Raw genomic sequence first — 19,240 nt, forward strand, 5'->3', positions numbered from 1 at the left:
CAGTTTTACTTTTACTATGCAGTGGGCTTTACAGAGCATATCCTGTTATTCATCATGGGGTATGACCGGTACGTTGCTATATGTCTCCCCTTACACTATCCCCACATCATGAGCAACAGAAACTGTACCCTGATTACTATTGTATTATGGGCGTCTGCGTGTTTAAATTCACTACTATTTATAGTCTCAGTATTACATATGTCCTCCTGTCATTCTGATCAGATCCACCAGTTCTTCTGTGATGCTAAATCTCTTACTATGACCTCCTGCACGGCCACAGGGCAGCTGTATATAGTCATTGCTTTACAATTATTGTTTTTTGGGTTTTGTCCATTTTTAAGCACTTTGATGTCCTACGTGAAGATCTTCTCCGTCGTCTTGCGCATTAAGTCCAGCGATGGAAGGAAAAAAGCCTTCTCCACCTGCTCATCGCACCTCACCATCATCTCCATGTACTATTCATGTGTTCTGTTAACTTATCTGTTACCAGTGTATTCGGATGTTCTGGATTTTGTGTTTACCGCATTCTATACAACGGTTACACCCATATTAAATCCCGTAATATACAGTCTGCAGAACTCTGGTGTAAAAGGGGCTCTGAGGGGGTTATTAAAGAAAAAATGCTGTTAAATTTCAATAGAACCTTCGTCCCAGAATTTTCTTATTCTCCATCACCCTCCTGTAAAAAAATTCCTTGCCGTCTGAAAATCGCTAGAGTCAAATACTATCTGAAATACCAGTGTTACATAAGACTTGTAATATACTCAAGTTATGTACCTATTGATAGAAAACATATAAAAATTGCTATTTAAAAAATAACAAATATCTACTGCTTTCATTACATTTGTAAGTTGATTGACTTAAAACGTAAACCATTGTTAAAGGTGTATACCATACTAAATGACTCTACTGGAATTGCTGGGAAACTGTTCAAAATTGGGTTAGCAGGCAAGTCTCATGTATTGCTACCACCCAACAACAGCGTCCCCAACTATGCCCCCCGCTCAACACAGCTAGTAATTTAAAGTGGGGGGCAGGTCTACAATGACAAAAGTCAGGTATTTCTCCCCAGTTTGGCACAGACACTTAAGGGTTAAAAATACATGTATGTCGGTCGGCAGAGGTGACACACATTGCATACACTTGGGTACTTGTGTATTTCGGCGGCGCCCGATTTCAGCATCGTTCGATGAAGGCATCGCATCGCATGCCATGTACCCGATGGCATGCGATGAGATGCGACGCGATTTTGACCCCCTATGCGATGAAAAATCGTATAAGCACCCTAAAGGGTACTTTTGAGCACCGTATAGGGTGCTTACAATGTTAAATGCACCCCCACGCCACCCCCCCACTATAAACGTGAACCCGAAGCGTGGCGAGCGTAGCGAGCCCGCGAGGGGCGTCGGTACGCGTCCTACGACCTTTTCATACCCCCACTATCCACGTCGGCGTGGAGTTGAGAATAGAAAGTGTGGCGAGCGCAGCGAGGGGACACGGATACCTTCACAGGTATCTGCGTCCCCTGGCGGGCTTCACAGGTGTCCGCGTCCCCTCGCGTGGCTCGCCACGCGGACACCTGTGAAGCCCACGAGGGGACGCGCATACCTGTGAAGGTATCCGCTGCGCTCGCCACGCTTCGGGCTCGGTGGCTCGCTGCGCTCGCCACACTTTCTATTCTCAACTCCACGCTGACGTGGATAGTGGGGGTATGAAAAGGTCGTAGGACGTACCGACGCCCCTCGCGGACTCGCTGCGCTCGCCACGCTTCGGGTTCACGTTTATAGTGGGGGGGGGTGGCGTGGGGGTGCATTTAACATTGTATAAGCACCCATTAGGGTGCTTATACAATGTTTAATCGCATCGCATCGCATCGTATGGCATTGTATGCCATGTACAATGGCATACAATTTGAAAATTGTATGCCATCGTACTCTATGGCACGAAATCGTGTCGCATCGCATACCATCGCATGCGTTATGGTATGCGATGCGATGGGCGCCGCCAAAATACACATGTACCTACACTTGTATAGCAACTTTATGTTCTGCATGCAGGGAGGTAATTTAACATGAGCACATACAGTATAAGCAATAAACTAGTAGTGGTGTTGGGCTTTATATGACTTTAATTCCCTAATGGTTCACTGGGCTGCACACAATAACACATCTAACAGTGATGTGACTGGCAGCTGAGCTGGGGGCCAGGGGGAATAAGGCAGTAGAGGTGTCACCTCATATCCCTCCACCACCTTTTTGGGAATCCGATTCCCATCATTGGGGACATCACTCACCATCATCTAGAGGACTGTCAAAGACGAGTAGTCATTTATTCATGTATTAAGGACCCTGGGGTGATGGTGTCATGCGTTATTAATCTGTACTCCTTTTATGATTCATTACCACTATCTGCTATGAACAATCATGATAATATCACATCACTAAGGGCCAGATGTATCAAGCTTCAAAAGTGATAAAATGGAGAGTGATAAACAACCAGCCAATCCTCTCCTACCTGCCATGTCACAGGCTGTGTTTGAAAAATAACAGGGAGGAGCTGATTGGCTGGTTGTTTATCACTCTCCATTTTATCACTTTTGAAGCTTGATACACCTGGACCTAAAGGAGGTAGTAATCGCTTAATCATTACTCATCCACAAATGGGATTTATTTGATTTCACAAAACTCTGACTGCATTATTTTCAGACACGTGTGTATGTCATTTTTTTGTTATGTGTTAATATTCAATTAGACATGCAGATATTTTAGCTTAACATTTGAACAAAAGGAAAATTTTATTGTAATTCATCTTTTCATCAATTTTTTTCTCTCATCTTAAAGAATCAAGTGCCTCACACCTCCATGCTAACCTCCCTTTGCCCACCCTAGCTCCTAGACCCTAAAACATTCCAGCCCACCACCCTTCACAAAAGATATATGCCAATGCCTCACACCTCTGCACACCTCCCTTCAACAACCTTTTAGCTAATGATTCATACCTGTATGCTAATCTCCTTTCAAACAACTAGCGCCTTATACCTCCCTGCACTCCTACCTTCAAACACGATTAAGCTTTGCCTCATACCTCCTTGCAAAGCACAAACCAAAATGCCACAAAAAATCATGCACACCTGCCTTCACACAAAACAAAAATAGGGCCAACTCACTTCCACCAACAAAGTGACTGTGCCTCATGCCTCAAAGATACTGTACTTTAAAAAAAAAAAAATCTAAAATATAGTGGGGGCGGCAAAAAATGTTGTGCAGAGGGGTAGCCAGACCCCTAAATTCACCCCTTATATAGCAGAGTGTCTTACAGGTAAGGGGTCTGATTGTTGGTGGTCAACACAAAGCATATATGCACTTGATAACCTAGCCAGCTACCCCTGCAGATAATGTTGCTGGGTGTAGACTTTGTGTAATGTGTACTCAGATTTAGAGGGAACACAATCAATTCTGAATAATTGTCAATTTTCACCTCTCTTGTTCTTTCTGTAGATCAAATGGTAACAATAATTCTATAAAGATGGCAACATAATTTTAGAACTAACTTATACTTTCATTGTTAATAGCATTGACAAACTACCTGGCTCCTTCTCTAGGGTAGATTACTGCACAATAACATTAAGGATCCTCAAAGAAGTACAATTTGTCACTGAAGCCTCATACACATTAGGTCACATAGTTAAAAGATATCACTCAGACAGGGCCGGTGCAAGCCTCCCCGCCGCCCCAGGCAAATCCCGACCCGGCCGCCGGCCGCCCGCTGCTGGGGAGATTTCAGCAGGCAGCGGTACCACAGGGTGGGGGTGCGGGCGACACTGCGGCGTGCGCCCGCAACCCCGTGTCAAGGGAGGGGGGGGGAGAGAGGGAAGCTACGATACCTTTCTCCCCTGCTCCCAGTCCCCGCTGCAGGGGAGATTTCAGTGGAAGGCAGGCAGCGGGCGGTGGGCGGGCGGGCGGTGCGGACGTTACTGCACCACAGAGTGGGGGTGCGGGCGACACTGCAGCGTGCGCCCGCAACCACCTGCTCCTAGTCCCCGCGGCGCATCCTGGTTTACCACAGGGTGGGGGTGCGGGCAGGGGCGGATCCAGGATAAAATGACAGGGGGGGCACCATGATAAAAGAGGGTTTAGGTGGGGGAGGGCCAGTGTTAGTGGTGCCAGTGTACATGCTAAGAGAGCGGCAGAGAGGGTGGCAATGGGATTAAAAATAGGCCCTGGCATTTAAAGTACGCAGGCCCACCATGGTGACAAAAGTGAAGGATATAGTTGTGCGCGCGCCGAAGGCGCGCTCTGGAAAAGGGGGTGTGGCCACTCAACAGGGGGCATGTCCTTAAGTGTAGTGTACAACACCATATACAACTTCTACACATTATGCAACAAAATACTAGACCCATTATACTTGCCCCTTACACATGATGCCAAATGGAATGAGCCAAAATTCAAACAATGCCACATGGATTGTGTCAAAATTCACGTAATGCCACACGGATTATACCAAAATTTACATAATAACACACGGATTGAGCCAAAATTCACATAATGCCAAATGGATTGAGCCAAAATTCACATAATGCCACATGGATTGTGTCAAAATTCACATAATGCCACACGGATTGAGCCAAAATTCACATAATGCCACACTGATTGAGACAAAATTCACATAATGCCACACAGATTAAGACAAAATTCACAATACGCTTCATAAACAGGGACATTGTCCACCAAAGGAGCGCATTCAACCTTTACACCATAATGTCCATTGCACGTTAAGTTACACGGCATGATGTCCATTATGTATTATGCCAAACACCATAATGCCTATTAAAAATTATGCTACATACAGTAAGTGCTGCTTATCTACATGCTCATTGCCAAGGGTTCCATGCTCATTGCCAGAGGTTCCATGCTCGTTGCCATGTGGGATTACATACTCATTGCCAACGGGGAATACATGCTCGTGGTAAATGGGGGACAGCCGCCGCCAGGCAGAAGTGATAGCCACTGACAGTGGCAGAGCCTGGCTGTATTCCGAGCACTGCAGGTCCCAGCTATTTGAAATAATACCCATTTCACACCAGAAAATGCATTCCCAGGTTGGCCCCTTTTACAGCAGCCTAATCCCTACATTTTCTGGTGTGAGGGGGAGAGAAAACCACCCCCCCGCCTTTAACCAGTTATCTAATTTACCTATAGCTATATCTTCGGAACTAACTGACCCATTTACATGAGACAAGTATCATATTGAAGAACTTTTGAGTGGGCTTTGAATGATTTTGGTCCAGTGAAACTGGAACGTTTGGTTCCAGAGTAATCTGCCCTCAAAGAACATGAACAGCCATGAAATTACATTTCAAAAATAAAAAATTGATTTACACGCTATATCTCTGGAACCGATTGACCGATATGGACCATCCTGGTATCATATTGAAGGCCCAGCGATTTGGAATTTAATGACATCAACCGCAAGCTCCTGTGATGCCAGGGGGGAACTGGCAGCCGTCGAAACTGGGTGGGGTCGGAATTGACGGGTCCCATATTATCCTATGGGGAAAAAATGTTACAGCTTTGCCAGGCGATATCTCCGGTTCCCGGGGGGCTAGAGACATGGGGCTGGGCTCGTTGGAAAGCTCTGCTCCTCATCTACAAAATGAATGACAGGGGGGGGCACGTGCCCGGGTGCCCCCCCCTGAATCCGCCGCTGGGTGCGGGCGACACTGCGGCGTGCGCCCGCAACCAGAGCCGAATTTTCCATTAGGCACGTGAGGCACCGGCCTAGGGGCGGCACATGTTTGGGGGCGGCACTTGGATGCCTGTGATAGTACTGTCAGCCCAAAATGTACCAATAACTGCAAAATATCCACTGTACTGTACTATATTCCATCTTAAATAGAGTGTAAATGGATAGGACATGCAGATACTGCCCCTATAAACTGTCCTACTTAGTAAACATTATTGTTGTGCCTAGGGGCGCCCTCATCCCTAAATCCGCCCCTGCCCGCAACCCTCATGTCCGGGGGGGGGGGAGAGAGGGAAGCTACGATACCTTTCTCCCCTGCTCCCAGTCCCCGCTGCAGGGGAGATTTCAGTGGAAGGCAGGCGGCGGGCAGGCGATACTGGTTTCTATGGAACGGGTACCTCTATGGTACCTCTCCTCCTTGGCGGCTCAGTACCGCCCTCCAGTGGCCGGCGCCCTAGGCAAATGCCTAGACCTGCCTAGTGTTGGCGCCGGCCCTGCACTCAGATGGATCCTTCTGAGCGATATCTTTTACTACAGTATATAGCCTAGTGTGTTCACTGAATATCATTAAGGATGCATGCTCCTGTGCATCGTTAATGGCCCACTTCCTCATATGAATTAGAGATGGGCGCCGGGGCCTAAGATTTGGATTTTAATTCATCACCAGGATTTGGATGGTGAAATCCTTTTAATGTGGATTTGAATTTTTTTCAAAAATGGTTAAAAAACACCCAAATCACATAATTTGCGCTTTTTTGTCCCTATACTGTAGTAATATTAACCTCAATAACATTAACCTCCAGCCCTTTCCAGACAATTTTGACCACTTTACAGCTCACAATTGTGTTTTCATTCAATTTAGGCAAGGGTCTGCCGCAAGCTGTCTGGCTATTAATATTATACTAGGCGACAGTCTCGGTACAAACACAAACAAATGGTACCACACAAAGATATGGAAGTGTTCCTCTGGCGCTTTCTTCCATATAAGTAAATACCCAAAAAAGAGATAAAAAAGATACAAATAGTGCAACACTGTATGATGTAACTGTTAAGTTATGAGCACAGGTACAGTATTTAAAGGATCCATACCAAAGATTGTAGTCTACTGAAGTGGTAGACAAACGCACCTGATGGGGGGACAAACTTCTCTCACCGGCGGCTTTATATTCCTCCACATCAGAAATCAATGACTCAGGTAAGAAATATAAGATAAAACACCCTCATAGTGTAATACAATTTAAAAAAATCCTGAGAAAAGCAAAGTGGTACAATGGGTACAATGGGAATGGACTCTCACCCAGCTTTATTGTCCACAGGTAAATGCAGACAAAGTAAGCATAGATAAATCTCCACACAGGCGTCCCTGGAAATGCTGTATGGGAGGCTGGAGTCCAAAAGAATGGTCCCTCTGTAATCCACAGTCACCGACCGGTTTCAACATTGTGCAGTGTCTTTTTCAAGGTGTATGGGTAGGTTACACCCAACATTATTTATACCTGTCATGAAACATTCCTAATGCCAGACATGGGTTCACTAACCATTCTAACTGCTGTCTAAATGAATGGGATCCAGCTCCATTTTTTAACATGCCCCTTCACAGGTATTTAACATTAGCATATCTAAAGGGGCCGGAAATCCCGTTGTCAAGCTACAGATGGGGCCGGTTTTATCTTTGCTGGCGAACCGCCAGCAACACGGCGCTCCATCTGACTGAGTCGCGCGTGCGTCCCCCACGCACGCGCGTCTCAGTATCCGGGCGGCGGGGCGGTGAGGCGGACGCAATACTGTCCGCCTCCCGCTTGACAGTGCTGGGGGGGACCCAAGGAGGCTGCGGGGGGGTGCGGTCGCCCGGTGTGGGCACCGGGCGACTGAGGGCAGCACCGTCGGAAGGGGACACGTGCGCACCTTGTGCGCGCGCGTCCCTTTCCGGCATACAGACGGCGGTGGGGCAGGGGATGGCGATGGCGACGCCATTGCCATCACCTGCAAAGATGAATCCCGCTACATCTGTATGCTGAGGTGAGGGGGCCGGATATGACACTTGCATGTCATCTGCGCTTCAGTGTAAATCCGAGCATAACCCCCGCCTCGTCAGAGGTGGACACCTGAAAAGAAAGTACACGGTAATACATTGCAAAACAATAGAGACAATATTCTCTCGCCACGCAGTGCTGGGAGCAGATATGACATCCGCGTTCCATCTGCGTGTCAAAGACCCGGATATCCGTTGAGATACTAGTCATGTCCATGCGTTCCATTAACTTTAGTTTCCGCTATAGGTGTAAGATTAGGACTGCGGCATATTCGGGTTTGTATCTTCCGGTGTCCTCAGAAACAGATATTTCCAATAGATGTTCCGGTTTGGATTATGGTCATCAGCTTTGATTTTGATATATCTCAGCATATGGTCCATATGGGGTAGTTTAGAAATCAGTCCGTTATCAAAATCAAAGCCGATGACCATAATCCAAACCGGAACATCTATTGGCACTATCTGTTTCTGAGGACACCGGAAGTTACAAACCCGAATATGCCGCAGTCCTACACTTACACCTATAGCGCAAACTAAAGTTAATGGAACGCATGGACATGACTAGTATCTAAACAGATATCCGGGTCTTTGACACGCAGATGGAACGCGTACCTCATATCCGCTCCCAGTACTGCACGCCGAGAGAATATTGTCTCTATTGTTTTGCAATGTATTAACGTGTACTTTCTTTTCACGTGTCCACCTCTGACAAGTCGGGGGTTATGCTCATATAGGAGGAGATTCCAAGTGGGGTAAGCCATGTCGCTATGACATCTCTCAGTTTTTCAAAGAGGTTCTCATTGTTATGCCTCTTAGTCAAGCCGGTGAGTAGACTGCCTCTGCTTATGAATGAGCTGGTGATGCTTGCTAGATCCTACTGCTGCTGCTGTTGAAGGTGATTCAACCACCCAGTGGTCATATAATCCTTAGTCTGTCCACTGCCACTTGTCCATATATTCGAGGTAAAGTGGACACTGGCTTCGATCCTACTTTTCAGGTCATGGGTTACTTTTGACTTAATGTCCTGGTACAGTTCAGAAATAGCTTTAAGGCTGAAATGGAACCGAGATGGAATCTGGTACCGGGGACAAGCAGCCTCCATTATCTGTGGAAAACCCACAGAATTGACAGCAGATATTGGATGCACATCCAATACTATCATGGCAGTCATGGCTTCGGTGATCCGCTGTGCCACTGGGTGAGAACTGATATACTTGTTTTTCCTCGCCAAGCACTGCTGAACAGTCAGTTGCTTTTTCAGAATCCTGGAAAGGGCAGGATTCATCTAGCATTACAACAGTAGTATCATAATAACAATCCCTGGTCCTTACTAAGGATACTGAGTTTGAGGGTATTGGTGCCAGTGGTGTAGATTGCAAGTGATGTGGTACACTAAAGAGAAGGGACACATTTGATGCTGGACTTCTTCTTGATGTTAATTTTGTAGCACCAATTTTGGAAGCCTCCCTATACTTCCCATGAGCTCACTGCAGATGACGTAATAGGGTAAATGTTCTGAGATGCTTAATGTTCTTACCAGTCATTGCAATGGCAGTCTTATCATGCCCAACATATTATTGCACTTGTGCCTCACTTATACACACAACATCCTCATTCTTATCCTCAATATCTGATTCCTCAGTAATGCCATTGTCTGCTACACAAGTATCCCCTCATCCTCTTACTGTAACTCGACGGGAGCATAATCAATGCCTATGTTACCAGCAATACTAATGCTGCAGAGTGAGCAGTAATGGTGGAAAGCGGCTTCTCTGAGAGATAAGGCTCACACATAGGACTCAAGGACAAACCTGGGCCTCCCTGAGTGGTTTGTGACATTTCTGTTCCTAGACGCACAGTTTGTTTTTCAGACTTAGTGGTTTGGGCTTTTTTCTCACTTAGGTAAGTGGAATGACAAGGTCTTTCATTGTCAGACTCATGAGAGACATAAGATGCCTCACTGACAGCTGCAGATTCCCAAGTCTGACAGATTAAAGATAGTTTTGTTCTAATTTTTGTTTAGAATGGAAGTCAGTTGGGAGTAGGTGGACGAGGTAGTGGTTAGATAGTCAGACTGCAGCATGAGGGATTGACTGGAAGGCAGACTTAAGGGTGGTGTAGCAGTGGTCAAGGGTACACCCTTCACTGGTAAGGCATGTGACTTGTTGTTTGAACTTGGGTATATCCTGGCTTAGGCTAGTTCTGTTGAAGTCACCCACAGTGGCAAACGCAGGATTTTTAGAGGGGCATTTCCAGATGTAATCCAAAGTCTCACACTCTGTAGCATATTGGAGTAAGTACCAGACTCTGGGGGAGCAGTAACAGCATTGAAAATTAGACTTTTTATACACTGGATACAGTATGGAATACAGTATTAATATTTAACAGTACATATGGTCTATAGCATAGGCTGTTTCAAACATTTAAATAAGACAAGTGGTCACAAAAATTTTAAACATGTCCTAATAAATAAATACATAGACATTGTCACGTTCCTTAAAGCACCAGCTGGAGTGTAACGGAGCCAGAATGGAGCAATGATGCTTAGGCATAGACATCATTGTACTGACTGCCGGTCTTACCTGGCCAGTCAATACTAAAGAGGTGAGCTGTGCGGCTATTGGCTGGCGTATTGACAGGAGAGGTGGAGCCGCACAGGACAGGCTGAGGTATCCGAAAACATTGCGGCTGCCAGAGGGGGCGACAGGATTCAGCTGGCAGTGAGTGTGCGCAGCTGCCGGCATTCAGTCAGAGGCCTAACCAGGCACAAACACACAGGGCGGTTCAGGTCTCATGCCGCTCATGCCCAGCATGGCACTGGAGCACACAGCACCACTGTCACCACGCGGTGACAACGCAGGCACATGTACCCCACCAGTACCAGGGACAGAAGCGTAAGTGAGCGCCATAGTGTTAGACATGCTGTTAGAGGAACTAGGGCTGGGCACAGCACAGGGGATTTGGGTGAGAGCCATGGTGGATGTGACAGTACCCCCCCCCCTTTTACGAGTGGCCCCAAGACACTCTTTAGGCTTGTTTGGGATTTTTTTATGGAAGTTATTTACCATTGTGGGAGCATGTACCTCAGAGGCATTAGTCCAAGACCTCTCCTCCAGCATGTAGCCTTTCCAGTCGATTAGATACTTTAATCTCTTGTACCGGATGCGAGAGTCCAGGATATGAGCCACTTCATACTCGATGCCCCTATGGGTAAAAACTTTAGGAGACTTAGGCAAGGCAACATGAAATCTGTTCAATATTAGAGGTTTCAACAATGATACATAATAGGAGTTAGGACTCCTTAAATAATTTGGCAATTTTAATTTGCAGGCAACCGGGTTGATGATCTGTACTATCGGGAATGGCCCGATGAAACAAGGTGCAAACTTCATTGAGGGAACACAAAGACGAAGATTCCGAGTGGACAGCCATACCTTGTCACCTACTTTCCAAGTAGGAGCAGCTCTTCTCCTTCAGTCCGCAAACCTTTTATACCTTTGTGAGGCTTTGGTTAGAGATTTCATGACTTTTCTCCAGTGTTGTCGGAGTTGCTGGAGGGACAAAGTTACCGCTGATTATTTTGCCCAAATTCGGCCCATGGCAACACCTCCACCCAGGAGGAGGAGACATGCAAATGAAGAAAAGTCTCTACATCCTGGTTGACTCTCTCCGTCTGGCCATTAGATTGCGGATGGTATGCTGTACTGAAATTAATCTGAATTTTGAGAACTTTACACAAAGCTCACCCAAACTTTGCAACAAATTGTACACCTCGATCAGACACAATTTCCTCAGGTAACCCATGGATTCTGAAAATGTCCTTAATGAACAGTTCTGCTAATTTAGGAGCTGAAGGTAGACCTCGAATAGGTATGAAATGAGCCATCTTAGAGAATCTGTATATGATGACCCAAATGATGGTATAACCATCTAATGATGGAAGGTCAGTAATAAAGTCCATCGATAGATGTGTCCAAGGTCTCTTGGGAATAGTAGGTCCTTAATGGACCTACTGTAGCTAGATTGGAGGATTTATGTTGGGCACAATGAGGACAGGAGGCAATATAGTCCTGAACATCCTTTTTCAGAGCAGTCCACCAATAACGTTTTGTCAGGAATTCATAGGTTTTCTGAACCCCTGGGTGATCAGAGAACTTAGAATCATGGGCCCATTGTAGAATCTATTTCCTTGAGCTAGGCTTGACAAAAGTTTTACCTGGTGGTACTGGAACTTGAACAGTTGTTACGGCAAAGGCAAGTGGGTCGACAATTGGACTTCCTTTGTAAGATCTCGCTTCCTCCTCAGTCTCCCAAGACCTAGACAAGGCTTCCGCCTTCCGATTCTTTGCTCCAGGAGAAAAAGACAATTTAAAATTAAATCTTGAAAAGAACAATGCCCATCTGGCTTGACGGGGATTAAGACATTGAGCATTTTTTAAATACAGCAAATTGTTATGATCAGTAATAATGCTAATAACATGAACTGCCCCCTCCAATAGATACTGCCACTCCTCCAAAGCCATCTTGATAACTAATAATTCTTGTAAAAGAAAAAACAGATGACAAAGTCCTGCGCTGAAAGTTCTTTTTAAATGAATCTCTTCATATGATTCCTCAAAGATATTTCCCACAATTCAACATGAAAAAGAAGGGTACAATGGAAACGTGATTCATGTTTTTTGTCAATATGAAGAAATCTTTTAGGAACATTTTTCTGATTTTTTAGATGCTCACATGTAGCTTACATACAGAGCATGGAATAAAGCATATAAAGGTATCTTTCTTTCACCCTCAAATGTAGATGTCACCTGTGTTGTCAGCAAGGGACCCAGAAATCTCCAAAAGTACACCACAGTGCAGATATGTGTATATATGCTCACATTTATCTTACATATCAATAAATGCCGGCAAACATATAGAGGTATCTTTCAATCCAATAAAAGGCAAAGACGTCAGAGTGTCATGCTAGCAGTAGCACCAGCTGGAGTGTAACGGAGGCTAGGTGCCTTGATGTAAGGTTTTTGCATAGACGACAGGAGGAGGGGATGCAATTGGATAAAAGAAAACCAGTTTTAATAAAGATACTGCGATACAGAAGATGAACTGTGGCACAAAGGTAATACTGAAGATATGAAATAACCAGAGTCAATGATTTATAAAACTTATTGTAAAGTTCGTAGTGAATGGATAACGAGGTTGAAAACTGAAGATGACTTGAAGTGTAGATTTGAAGAATAAACGTAAACTTGAACAGTTGATTTGAAGAATTTACTTGAAGAGATGATTGAATTGAAGATTGAATGATTGAACGAAAGATTGGATGATTAAATGGTTGAATGATTGGATGATTGGACGATTGGACAATTGGGTGATTGGACGATTGGATGATTGGACGATTGGACGATTGGATGATTGGAAGATTGGATGGTTGATAGGATGAATCTGGGAAGTATTGCAGCAGGCCTGAGTAGCTGTGACCAAGGAGAGTTGCAGTGGAAGTAACCGTCAGGTGAGGAAAGGGTGATTCCCTTTGGTGGGCTAACCTTGTCCGTAGCGTAGAGGTGGTAGCAGGGTTCTGCAGGTGGATGGTCTTCACAGCAGGCCAGCAATGGTGGATTCAGTCTGGAGATAGTTGACAGGCAGCAGCGCTTTCAGCAGGAGTGGGAGTCAGATGCCTAGGGAAAGGACATCATTGTACTGAATAAGTGCTTGGCCCAGCTGGTCAGTATTTAAAAGGAGAGCTGCACTGTAATTGGCTGAAGGTAATTGGTAGTGCAGCCTGGTTGGAGAAACCAACAAGATGGCCGCCGCCAGGGAAGGCGACAGGTTTCAGAACCAGGAAGTGTGTGCAGTACACTCCAGGCAGCGTGTCCAGCAAGGCCCAGGCAGAGTTCACAGCATGTGTGGGAGGCATGGGTGGTAGATATGGTGGTCGTGACAGCACCCCCTCCTTTATGAGTGGCCCCAGGACACTCCTTAGGCTTAGCTTGATATTTCCTGTGAAAATATTTGATTAGTTTGGGTGCGTGTACCTCTGTGGCATTGGTCCAAGATCTCTCTTCTGGGCCGAATCCTTTCCAGTCGATCAGGTACTGCAGTCTCTTGTACCTTATACGAGAGTCCAGGATGCGAGCCACTTCATATTCCACGCCCCTGTGAGTAAAGACTTTAGGAGATTTGGGGAGATAAATGTAAGAAAAATTGGCGGTTCAGGTCTCATGCCGCTCATGCCCAGCATGGCACCGGAGCACACAGCACCACTGTCACCTCGCGGTGACAGCACGGGCACATGTACCCCACCAAGACCAGGGACAGAAGTGGTGGTGAGCGCCATAGTGTTAGACATGCTGTTAGAGGACCTAGGTCTGGTTACAGCACAGGGGATTTGGGTGAGAGCCATGGTGGATGTGACAGACATAATAGAACCAGTAGTGCACTTTCTAAACTCACATTCTCCCACTTCATGACATTTGCCAAGATGAGGGGTGTTTCTGTGCAACCGAACCCCCCCCCCCCCTGCATTTGCCTATGACCCAGCACTATAAATAGAGAGTCGGTGTATTTTTGCTGCATATCAGATATGCTGGTGGCCAGGTGGTATAGGGCTTCCTCTGTACAGGCAAGGGAGAGGATGTACACTCCTACTAGGACAATCGAGGCAAATTGCCAGGGGGAATCAAAGGGGTTGCAGTTGATACATAGCATCTCCAGGTGAGGGTTCCATGATTTACCTAGGATTGTGACATTGGTGCACCATCTATCAAATAGAACAAAAACACATTGAATGGGTTCTGCTCTGTACACTTTTTTCTATGAAAAACTATAAAAGCTAATTTTCTGCACTTGACTATAGCGATAGAGGAAAACAACAAAATCATGGCCTACAACTGATGCTGGGTACACACGAAGAGGTGATGATGTACCAAACAGTACTACTTCCTAAAATAAAAAAAGGAATGGACTTATGGAAAAACTTTAGTTATCCTTACAGTTTGCTACCTTATCCTCAATTGTGTGTCTTAGGGGTAAATCTTTTACAGGTTGGATATGTTTTTTGGGGTGTTTCTCCATCGGCTTTGCAAATTTGCCTATTTGTTGCAGGCTAACCGATAGTTTCCCAAACTGCCATTACATCTCAAATGGAGGGTTGCGGCCTTGTATCGATTACCGTGGCCTGAATGAAATCACCATTAAGAATCGTTACCCACTGCCACTTATCACAGAATTTTTTGATCTTATTAAGGGAGCCACCGTCTTTACTAAGCCTGATCTACGCGGAGCCTACAATTACATTTCAAATGTTAGAATATCTAATGTTTGAGTCCAGATGTTTGAATCAGTTTGACTGAGGTTCTAATTGAATACTCGAGCATGGATATCGTTAAAATATAGACTGTAATAATGGAGGTTGGAGAACTTTAGAACATTATCTGGTAAAAACTTAACCAAATAGCTGACTTCAGAAGACATTAGAACACCAGCTCATTTACAATGGTATTGTAATTATAGCATTGCACATGAGTACTGTGGGCAGATTATAGCATTGCACATGCGTAGTGTGGGCATATTGGAGCATTGCACATGTGTACTGTGGGCATATTATAGCATTGCACATGAGTACTGTGGACAGATTATAGCATTGCACATGTGTACTTTTGGCATATTATAGCATTGCACATGTGTACTGTGGGCATATTTTAGCATTGCACATGTGTACTGTGGGCATATTATAGCATTGCACATGCTTACTGTGGGTATATTATAGCATTGCACATGCGTACTGTGGGCATATTATAGCATTGCACATGCGTACTGTGGGCATATTATAGCATTGCACGTGCGTACTGTGGGCATATTAGAGCATTGCACATGCATACTGTGGGCATATTATTATAAAGGTTACATTTTGTGCACCACTGAATAGACCTGTATTCTTCTTCCTTTGTGTATGTTTATTGTACACCAAAATAAATCTAAAATGTAATTAGTTTGGTCACCGTGGTTGTTTAATAATATACAAAAAAAAATGATTCTCATTCTTTTTTACACCAAATTCCATTGAAAAGAAACACGTTACATGATATCCTGCAGTAACTGGACTTTCCCTTCACAATGGCTATTTTACTGATCCAAACTTGATTAGTTCACTACACTTTATAGTCAATAACATTGATGTATAGTATTACATTGGTTTTTATCTGTAGCATCCTCTTCGCCCTTCGTTCCATAACATCTAAAACCCCATTTTATTGGAGAATTTGGCAAAAATCTGAAATATACTATACACACTAATTAGTACATAACTGTAATTATGGATTGATATTTACTGATCTTTCTAAAAAAATATCCTTAGTTTGTAATGAACTTCCAAACATTATACTTTTCCCATAGGTATATATATATATTTTTAATTGTATGAACATTGCACATTGGTTGACAGTGTATAAATAACCTACTCATTTCCCTCTTGGTGCTGTAGGCTACACAGGAGGACGCTGTGTGTTACTGCGGTGGTGAAGTACACAGTGATAGTGAGTTGTTTTATGTGTTTCTGAAAATATTCTGCTTGGGAAACCAATATCTACAGTATTTACACCAATCAGCCATTACGTTAAAACCACCTGCCTAATATTGTGTAAGAATCTTGCCTCTATAACAGCTCTGAAACCGGGTGTCATAAAGATGTTAGCAGTAGATCCTTAAGTCCTGTAATCTGTGGTTATGTCAAACCAAACAAAGCAAGCTGTGATTCACTGTGTGTTCCGATGCCTTTCTATAGCGGTCAGAATGAACTTTATCCCAATTTTGTGCTAAATGGCTCTTTGGTGGGAACCAACCAGATGGGCTAGCCTTATCTCCCCACATGCTTCAGTGACCTTGGAACCCCTTGACCATGTCAACGGTTCAACAGTTATCCTATGTTGGACCATTTTTGGTAGGTACTAACCACTATATACTGGTAACACCCCACATGACTTGCTGATATGGAGATGCCCTAACCCAGTGAGCAAGCCATTACAATTTGGTCCTTGCAAAACCCACTCAGTTCCTTACACACATCATCTTCAAGAATTCGCTTGCTGCCTAAATTATCCCACCCCTTGACAGAAGCCATTGTAACAAGATAATCAGTGGTTTTACTATTATGGCTGATTGATGTATATACATGATAACAGAAAGATTTTATATTTAATATTAACTTTTTTGAGTTGTAGAAAATGTATAATATTAAGTACAGAATTGTAATCTGCAAATCAATCATTAACATTTTAAAATTATACATTTATATTTATTATAAAAATCAACATAACATTCAGATAATGATAACATTATTATTATTATTATTATTATTATTATTATTAATAAAAAATATATATATATATGTGTCTAGCCCTTTATATACTGTTACAATGAAATATTCACAGAAATCAGATTTTAAAATGATAAAAATATTGAAAGTCGTATCAGTAAAATATAGACATTGAATTAAAACATTGTGTTTGAACACAATGTTTGCAGCAAATATTCTGTAGGGATTTGCATATTTAATAGAGCAGAAAGACTCTGCATCCCCAGTGTTTGTGTCACAAGGAACTGGAGATGTGCGTTAGTGTTAATTCTCTTACACTATACTGCAAAAATAATACGGGGTCTGTTTACTAAGGATTGGAGAGAGATAAAGTAGACTGAGATAAAGTATCAGCCAACCAGCTCCTAACTGCCATGTTGCAGGCTGAGATTGAAAATAATAACATGAAGAAGCTGGTTGGGTGGTTCTTGACGTCTCTCTTCAATTTCTTTCTCTCTAAGGTCTAACCCTTTAAGTGCCATCATTCTCAGCGACTGTTTCTGGCGCAATGTTTAACAAAGATTTAACTAATTGACTTCAGATCATTCACCCACAATAAATAAAGGAATTCATATTCCTCGACATCGACTTTGACATTTTTAGCGGCAATTTTGCAGATCTCTCACAGCAATTTTGGCACTCAAAGGGTTCATAAATAGACCTTCTATATTTTATATGTAGTTTCACTAAGAAACAGACGGGGGATAATTCTGAGTCAGACAGTTCTGCACAAAAAGAGATTAACTTGACATGTTATTGCTAATGATGACAGTGAGCATGATTCAGGTGTAAAGCAAATAATAGCAAGTAACTTTGGCTGAGATTTAATGGGATGCAAATTTGTTAATTAGCGATTTTTTGTTAAAATAAAACGTCCGAATTCACACTTTTTACCAACATCGACAACTTCATGAGATTTGTGGTAAAAGTCACACTTTTTGTCGAAAATTTGTACATTCTGAACTGGTGATTTTTCAATTCGCATACAGACGTTTTCCCATTAAAAAGTATACAAATCGCCATTTTATCGCCCACATTCTGGAGGGGGGACACCTTCATTGGGGGGGTCCCCACTTCCCTAGGATCCCTGCCCATGCTGACCGGTCAGGGGGGAATTGTATGAAAAGTATCCCCCCTGCTGTGGCATTGCCCTGCTGGCTGGTTGGGCCAAGTGCTGGTTCTTGAATTGCAGGGCCTCTTGAGATTGGTGCAGGTTTTATAAAATCCGTGGGAACCCCAGTCAGTTTGCCCCGTGATTTTATGAAACCAGGACCGGCTCTCCGAGCCGGGGCTGTTTATGCTCAGGAGGGGGGACCCCGCGCCATTTTTTCTTTTCACTTTTTTATACAAAATCGCACATGTCTGGAAATGCGCACATTTTCATGACTAAAAATCATATCGTACCATATCGCATTTTTTTTGCCGTGAATTTGCATCTCATTTAATAATTGAATTCAGGCAAACAAAATGTGATTTGATAAAATGCAAAAAGATGTGATTTGGGAACGGTCCTAAAAATTGCATCCTGTTAAATCTCACCCTTTTGGGGAAAATTACTAAAATGTGTATTCTACTTCACATGTGATGTTGCTACGGGCAACCAATCCGTATCTACTGTACTTCTTATTTATTTAGCACCCTCTAGAAGATAGTAGACAAGATCTGATGTGAAGTAGAATACACATATTAGTAAATTTCCCACTTTGAGTTTGGGAAAAAAAAAACATGTTGCCTATACATTTCTGTGTTGCCTGTGCAGGATAAATACTGGCTGCTTTTGCATGTATCCCGCAAATTACGTTTTGTTTTGACACCAAAATGTAGATTTCAGTCTGTCTGCACGTTACATTTGCCCCAGCTGCAGTGCAACATGGTTTTGGCAGGTGTGGTATGGGACTCCGACAGTCAGGATCCCGACAGTCATTATCCCAACATCGGGATCCCAACTGACAGTCAGACAGCATGGCGAGTGCAAAAAAGCCCCATGCGGGCTCACTGTGCTTGCCCCACTTCTGGCACAGTGACTCGCTATGCAAGCCACCTATTCTATTCTCCCTCTATGGGGGTCGTGGACCCCCACAAGGAAAAATAGCGGGTGGCTGTTGGGCACCCGGCTG

The sequence above is a fragment of the Crinia signifera genome, chromosome 7, assembly GCF_055691185.1.
Source record: "Crinia signifera chromosome 7, ASM5569118v1, whole genome shotgun sequence".
NCBI lineage: Eukaryota > Metazoa > Chordata > Amphibia > Anura > Myobatrachidae > Crinia > Crinia signifera.